Here is a 7,886-nt window from a genome sequence, read left to right as displayed (position 1 = left end):
TCCTGGCCAGTATAGCTGGATGCCTTTGTTCACTGCCTTCCTTCCTGGCCAGTATAGCTGGCTGCCTTTGTTCACTGTCTTCCTTCCTGGCCAGTATAGCTGGCTGCCTTTGTTCACTGCCTTCCTTCCTGGCCTGTACGGCAGGCTCATAAACACTCAGGTGTTCTATCTCCTTCAGCTGCCTTCATCATTAGTTAACCTGTGTATTCCTACCTGGTATGTCTTCCTACCTGCTATGTCTTTCTACCTGCTATATCTCTCTACCTGCTATGTCTTCCTACCTGTTCTGTATTGCTACCTGGTTCCCCACCGTCCGCTGCCCTCCGTTGCCATTCCCGGTACACCAAGCACCAAACTATCCAGCTCAACCACTTGTGTCTGCTGTGTACTATCCCCGTGTACTACCACCGTGTACTATCCCTTGCACCCTGACATGTTTTCCTAAAGTTCTTGGTTCCTTGGATCATGCTGTCTAAAACTGACACTGTCCTGGTGCTCTGAGGCATCCCCTACCCTCACTGCATACCCGGCAGTGGGCACTGCCACACCCTCTCCGTGTGGCACCAGGCACTCTACAGTGCCACTCCCCGACCCGGGCACCCACTAGTTAAAGAGTCACTTACCTGATCATTACTATCGTCGTTCACGTCAAGATCTCTTACAAAAGTTCTTTCCAGGTTTGTCCAACATTCTTTAATGTTTCTTTTATTTGCAATATCCGTCCAATTGCCTGCAGGTGGGGATGTAATATTCTGGCTCCACTTTGTCCTACCAAGCTGTTTACGCTGGCAGTGAGGGCAGAAGATGGCAGAACACACACACACGCTATGGAATAATTGATGTGTCCATCAGCAGCACGCTTAAACACGGGCTTTTCTGAGGGTCGGAGTACCTTCATTCCTCGTCCAGCTCTTGACATGTTGCATGAGATATTGCAGCCCTGTTGCAGTTGCCTGACTCCACACTCAGATGTGTACGCTGGAGAACTATACAGCCTCCCCACTCACACTTGTGACTCCAACAAGCAGACAAGGCACTTGTTAGTCCAGCCTCTTACACAAGACCTATGACTTAACTAACACACTTCCCTCATCTATCCTGAGGTCTCCCTATACAACGACCTCCAGAGGTCTCCCCTATACAACGACCTCCAGAGGTCTCCCCTATACAACGACCTCCAGAGGTCTCCCCTATACAACGACCTCCAGAGGTCTCCCCTATATAACGGCCTAGCTACTTGGGGTGGACGGTAGAGCGACGGTCTCGCTTCATGCAAGTCAGTGTTCAATCCCTGACCGGCCAAGTGGTTGGGCACCATTCCTTTCCCCCGTCCCATACCAAATCCTTATCCTGATCCCTTCCAAGTGCTATATAGTCGTAATGGCTTGGCGATTTCCCTTGAGAATTCCTTCCTTCCTTCCCTTCCCCATACAATGACCTCCAGAGGTCTGCCTATACAACGACCTCCCGAGGTCTGCTCTTACAACGACCTGGCAGGAGAACGGGTTGATTATATTTTATTATATTCATATTATTGATTAAAATATAATTTTTGTCAGTACAAGAAATGTTGGAAGTATTACACATGTTGAGGAAATGTGGCAATTATATAGTTGAATAAATAAAATATATCTTTGTCCGGCATTTGTCTGGTTGGATGCAGTTTTACTGGACACAATTGTGAGCCTATCAGCGTTAAGGCCGGGTCAATTACAGGTAATTAATATGGAAGGAAGGGGTGGTACCTGGGGAGGGGGGAGGAGGTACCCCGGGAGGTCATGCTCGGGTCATTGGTCCCCAGTTGCATGATGGGGTCACAGGTTCCTGAGGAGTGTGTGACTGGGAGGAGCTACGGGTGTACTGGGAGTGTACCGGGAGGTACCATGGGTGTACAGGGAGGCGCCATGGGTGTACTGGGAGGCGCCATGGGTGTACTGGGAGTCCTAAGGGAGTCTACTTGTTCTTGACTCTCCTTCACAAGCGCCGATGCTCTTCACCTTCCCTGGCGGCTGATGGCGAAGGTTGTGTGGAGAACGTTTGCGATCGTGATGGTGCGAGGGTATGAGATTTGTGATAGTGAGGTGTATAATATGTAAGTGATAGTGATACGTGTGTTATGACCACGCATACACCAGCATGCGTGGTGTATACACCAATCCATGCGTGGATTGCTTACACCAGTATGCAATCTCAGTATACTGAGATTGGTGTGAGTGTGCTCAAACTATACAGTGATATCTTGGTTGATAGCCTCGTATCACGAATAGTGTGTATATGATGTAATCTCATGTTACCATATATTAATCTTATGTTATGTATTGTCAATAGGAGGCACAATAGTGGTCCATTGTGCTAAGCAAAGTTCCTGGTGTCAGCTAGTGTTCATTGATGCAGTTTGCAGACCTGTTAATTGATGTATCATGCCCAGTTGTTGAGAAGCTGGATATAGAGTATTGGTGATGTGTGTGTGAAATTAGTTGTGTTTTTTAGTTCTCACTGTTGTGGAAGGTTCTTAATGCCATTAAACTGGAATATTTGTTGCTAGCTTTTTACTCCCCTAGAACCTTGAGTGATATGTGGCCAGGCTGTGTGTTCCAGTGATGCTGAAGGTTACTACCTTAAGATATGTATATGGAGGTTGTATCTCCCCGACCATGACAACGTGTAAAAGATGTGTGATAGTGATATGTGTCACATCTTGGGTGTGGTGTTACTGTGCTAACACTGCTGCACATCCCCAGCAACTCCGCAACAATCTTCCCCTTGGACACACCCCGAGTCATTTTATTTAATAATCGGCCCGCTAAAATACTTTACCAGCCCAAAGAACTGTCTACCTTGTGAACCATCTTTAAGGAACAAGGAACAATCTCTACGCTCCTTAAACCTACGGAGCAGTAAGGGCGCTGGAGCGTGGTACTGACCTTACTGAACTTAAAAAAAAATAAAAAACACGGAAAAAACCCTTAGACAAAATGGAGGAACCTTCATAACCAGAGACTTTCCTGTCCCCCACAGGACACTGTAAACGGCGTCTGTTATGTAGTTAATGGTAAATACTGACAACATTACTTTATCAGAATTAATGTGTTGTTATAGTTACTTGTTTGAGGTGGGAGAGCAGCTGGGATATGTGGTTATCCTGGCTCGTGTGAGGAATAGCGTCTATCTCTCGTTATCTCGTTCTGACTCTTGTTATTATTTGAATACAAGTCTGCATTTCTTGATATATTGTGTGCTGAACACTTTTTAATTCTTCTTTGTAATTCTGAAAGATATATAAACTCGACCCATCTTTGCCATTTTTTTGTGTATGTAAATATACAAGAGTTCTTACATTCTTGTAAAGCCACCAGCACGCATGGCGTTTCGGGCAAGTCCTTAATCATAATTTTCCCCGGAATACGACCCACTCACTGTTAATTACTGAACTGTCAATGGCTGTACAACCATAAATTGTTAATCGTTTAACAACCAGGAACCCATTCACTGCTGGGTGAACAGAGGCTACAGTTAAGGATTGGCACCCGATCACATCTTCCCCGGCCAGGATACGAACCCAGGCTAAAGCGCTAGCGAAGCGCCGGGCGAGTGTCTTACCGCTGCGTCACGGGGACTGTTCGCCATCAATAGTTATTCGATATATTTTTATTTGTAGGGGATGAACAAGGTGTTCTATAGCTCTAACAGTGCTCACTTGATGTGACTCTTGACACTATTCCCTAATTATTACAGATCGCTATTATGTTCATGTTCAACCCGTCCTCAGACCAAGTCCATTCCATCCAGCGGTCGACCCCAAAGACGCATTCATCAATTTTAACATGCTGTTAATTCAAACAAAGGAATTTTCTCAAATGTTAATTAATAATATTATATTTTGGCATACTGTACATATTTCGGCATTGGTTGGGTTAGGTGTTAAGGTTCTATTGGCGATTATTTGTATTTGTAGTACGTGGGTGAAGCATTTATAGCGTTGTGGTTCGATGAAAAGTCGTCAGCGAAGCACTTGTTTCGGAAGTGTTTGAACGTCAATAGTTGTGAGTCGTGTGTAAACCGCTTTTCATTCATAAACAGGGGGTTTGGCGGGTGCATGGAATGGACTTTGGCCTTTATGAGGACGGGTTGTCTTGCTGTTGATGTACACATTACACTCAGGTGTCGCCAGAGTGTAGAGTGACGGCTTCCTACCTACAAACTTGAATATAACCACATGTCCCGGCCCCTGGACATAACACTATAGCAAAGCAGCCTCCTGTTAACAAAAATTAACGTACTAAGCAATTAGAAGAATTTGGTACTATTCACTTTAGAGAGATCGAAAAAACTGAAGCTAAAATACTAATTTAAATATTCCTAGGACTAGTATAGCACACATATGTACTATATTAAGCCTCAGATAGCGTATATTAGGATGTTAGGTTAGTTTACTTTGCCTTTGCAACAAAAATATAAATCCTTTCCGGTTCGTCCAAATACAATAGTACCGATTTCTACTTTCAAATTGCGTTGTACGTCGGTATATGTACTACAGTCCTCATCGTTGCTATAAGTACTACCAAAAGAACAGAAGGCTGGACTGATTGTGTGGATATACTCCTTTTCAATGGTGTGGCCTGGCGCTCCTATGCTATGTATGATACTGGTGATATACTGGGTTCAGCAGATCACTGATATATGTATGCGAGTACTGGTATTGTCAGTGGAGTAACATTGCCTGATGGAACTGAAGTTACAGAAGGAAGTCTACAAATATTTCCATCTGTTGCCATTCCTTGAGCTCCGTGGTTAGGTCAACAATAGGACGTTGACTGTAGGCAAAGTATGTGGCAAGTTAGGAGGTAAGATTTAAGTGGTGAGGAGTGAGGAAGATCACAGCCTTGAAACTACTCAGGTTAAAGAGTTACAGTGTCTGGGGGGAATACTGCCTTCACTGCTGCCTCACAGTGCCAGGGGGTCATACCACTCCCGGGAACAAATTGTTCCACTCCCGGGAACAAATTGTTCCACTCCCGGGAACAAATTGTTCCACTCCCGGGAACAAATTGTTCCACTCCCGGGAACAAATTGTTCCACTCCCGGGAACAAATTGTTCCACTCCCGGGAACAAATTGTTCCACTCCCGGGAACAAATTGTTCCACTCCCGGGAACAAATTGTTCCACTCCCGGGAACAAATTGTTCCACTCACGTGAACAAATTGTTCCACTCCCGGGAACAAATTGTTCCACTCACGTGAACAAATTGTACCACTCACGTTAACAAATAATACCAGTCATATGAACAAACAGTACCAGTCACAGCACACGTACCAATCAAACGAACAAGTAGAACCAGCCACATGAACAAGTAGTACCAGTCATATGAACAAGTAGTACCAGCCACATGAACAAGTAGTACCAATCACATGAACAAGTAGTGCCAGCCACATGAACAAGTAGTACCAGCCACATGAACAAGTAGTACCAGCCACATGAACACGTAGTACCAGCCACATGAACAAGTAGTACCAGCCACGTGAACAAGTAGTACCAGCCACGTGAACAAGTAGTACCAGCCACATGAACAAGTAGTACCAGCCACATGAACAGGGACAGTGAACTACTTCATTGTGATAACTGAATAACTGTAACCGATAATAATCCTTTATTTTATCATGCAATAAACTGGAGCTATAAATTTATCGCCTAGTTATGGGCGAGACAGTCGGGTGGGTTAAGAGCAAGGAGTGGGCTGGGTTAACAGCAAGGAGTGGGCTGGGTTAAGAGCAAGGAGTGGGCTGGGTTAACAGCAAGGAGTGGGCTGGGTTAACAGCAAGGAGTGGGCTGGGTTATGAGCAGGGAGTAGGGTGGGTTGAGTGGGTTGAGACGTGTGTGAAGAGGTTGTTGCTATGGCTGCCTTTCAGAGGGGAATACGAGAGAAAGGTGTGGGAATGAGAGATGTAGCGTCGTGAGGGCCGCAGGGGGCAGTGTGCCGGGGAAGAGATGTCTGAGGGGAAACCTGTGTAGGGGCGGAGTGTCCGAGGGGAAAGGATTGTATGAGAAAGGGATGTAAAGGGCTGGAGAGTGTGTCTGCGCACAATATGAAGGGGTGGACTGAGTGGGCGGTGCTACCTGAGGGGTACGCGAGAGGGAGAAGGGCGAGGGGAAGAAAGTGTGTGTTAGGAGACAAAGGTGCGTCGCAAGATACGTGTGCGTGTGGGGGGGGGGGAGTTGAGTGAGGGTGTGAGGGGGGAGAAGGGAGTTGAGTGAGGGTGTGAGTTGAGAGGGGAGTTGAGTGAGGGTGTGAGGAAACAGAAGGCACAAGAATGTGCTGGCTTAGGGGACGCTGTACAGGAATTTCATATGAAGGGGGAATGACATTAAGATTAATATTGTATATTTTAAGAGAGAGGGAGTTGGGAGGTGCTTCTCACCTAAATTGTGTCGTGTTTTGTTCCCATCGGGAGTAAGGCGGTTCCTCTCGCTACGGTCACGCCTACTTACACAGACACACAATATTATATATATATATATATATATATATATATATATATATATATATATATATATATATATATATATATATATATATATATATATAATTTAATTGTACATATACATGGATATAATTATAGGTATCATTTGTGTAATTTAATAATATTCAAAATAAATAAAATTCATAAAATATAAATATATTTCAATAAAATATCAAAATAAAAAAAATATGAAACTATTTTAAACCTCAAATTTCACAACAAAAATTAACATTTTAAATTTCATCTGATAATGATGGGCGTGGGAGAGCGGTCACCTCAAGCACCACTGAACCCTGCACTCTGGTTTAGTGGTGTGCTTCACATTTCTAACCTATCCTGGTTGTCTGCCCTAAATGATAACTTCCTACTTTACACGTTAATTTCCATTACTGGTTGTCAGGCAAATATACCAACAAGGAGTGCCAGCTAAGGGTGCAAGCCAAGAGTGCCAGCCAGGAGTGCCAACCACAGGTGCAAGCCATGGTTGCAAACCAAGAGTGCTAGCCAAGAGTGTTCAGTCACGGGTGCAAGCCCAGAGTACAAGCCAAGGGTACCAGCCAAGTGCAAACCAAGAGTGCCAGCTGAGGGTCCCAACAAAGAGTGCAAGCCACGGGTGCAAGCCATGGTTGCAAACCAAGAGTGCCAGCCAATGTTGTCAGGCAAAGATACCAGCTAAAGTTATCAGCCAATGCTGTCAGTACTGAAATCAGTTGCCAGCCTCAATCTCCTTGACCAAGAATGCAAGTCATGGATCAGGAGCAATACCTTTGAGCTTCGAGGCCAGACCACAAAGGCACCAATTAGGCCACAGCCCCGGCTGGCCTTAAGATGGCTGCGATGTGTCCGCTCCGTAATGGCTGTAATTAATTGCTGTAATTGATTTATTGGTAGTAGGGATGCAAGTCCCCGGCGGTGAGGGAGTGCGGCAAACGCAGATCCCAGCCTCTGACTCCTATAGCCCCATGCCAGCCTCACTGACTGCGAGGGTCACAGCTGCCTGCCTCTCCAGCCTCCCTCTGCTGGTATCCTTGGCAGTGGCTCTTTCAGGATGGTGGTCACAGACTGGCAAGGGGCGGGTGTGAGAGGGGGAGATGCTGGGATGAGAGGGAGGTGCAGGATGAGATGGAGATGCTGGGATGGGGGAGGTGCAGGATGAGATGGAGATGCTGGGAATGAAGTGGAGTTGAAGAGGTAAGGTGGAGATGCTGGGATGAGAGAGGGAGAAGCTGGGGTGAGAGGGAGATGCTGAGGTGAGAGGGATATGCTGGAGTGAGGAGGAAAATTATCCTTTTACTATTCCAGTGCTATGTTGGTATGGTAATTGGTTCCTCACCAAAAGTAACCAGACCATTGAGTTACTGCCACAT

The sequence above is a fragment of the Procambarus clarkii genome, chromosome 55 (genome assembly GCF_040958095.1).
Source record: "Procambarus clarkii isolate CNS0578487 chromosome 55, FALCON_Pclarkii_2.0, whole genome shotgun sequence".
NCBI classification, from domain to species: domain Eukaryota; kingdom Metazoa; phylum Arthropoda; class Malacostraca; order Decapoda; family Cambaridae; genus Procambarus; species Procambarus clarkii.
Note: the sequence above shows the minus strand (reverse complement) of the source record.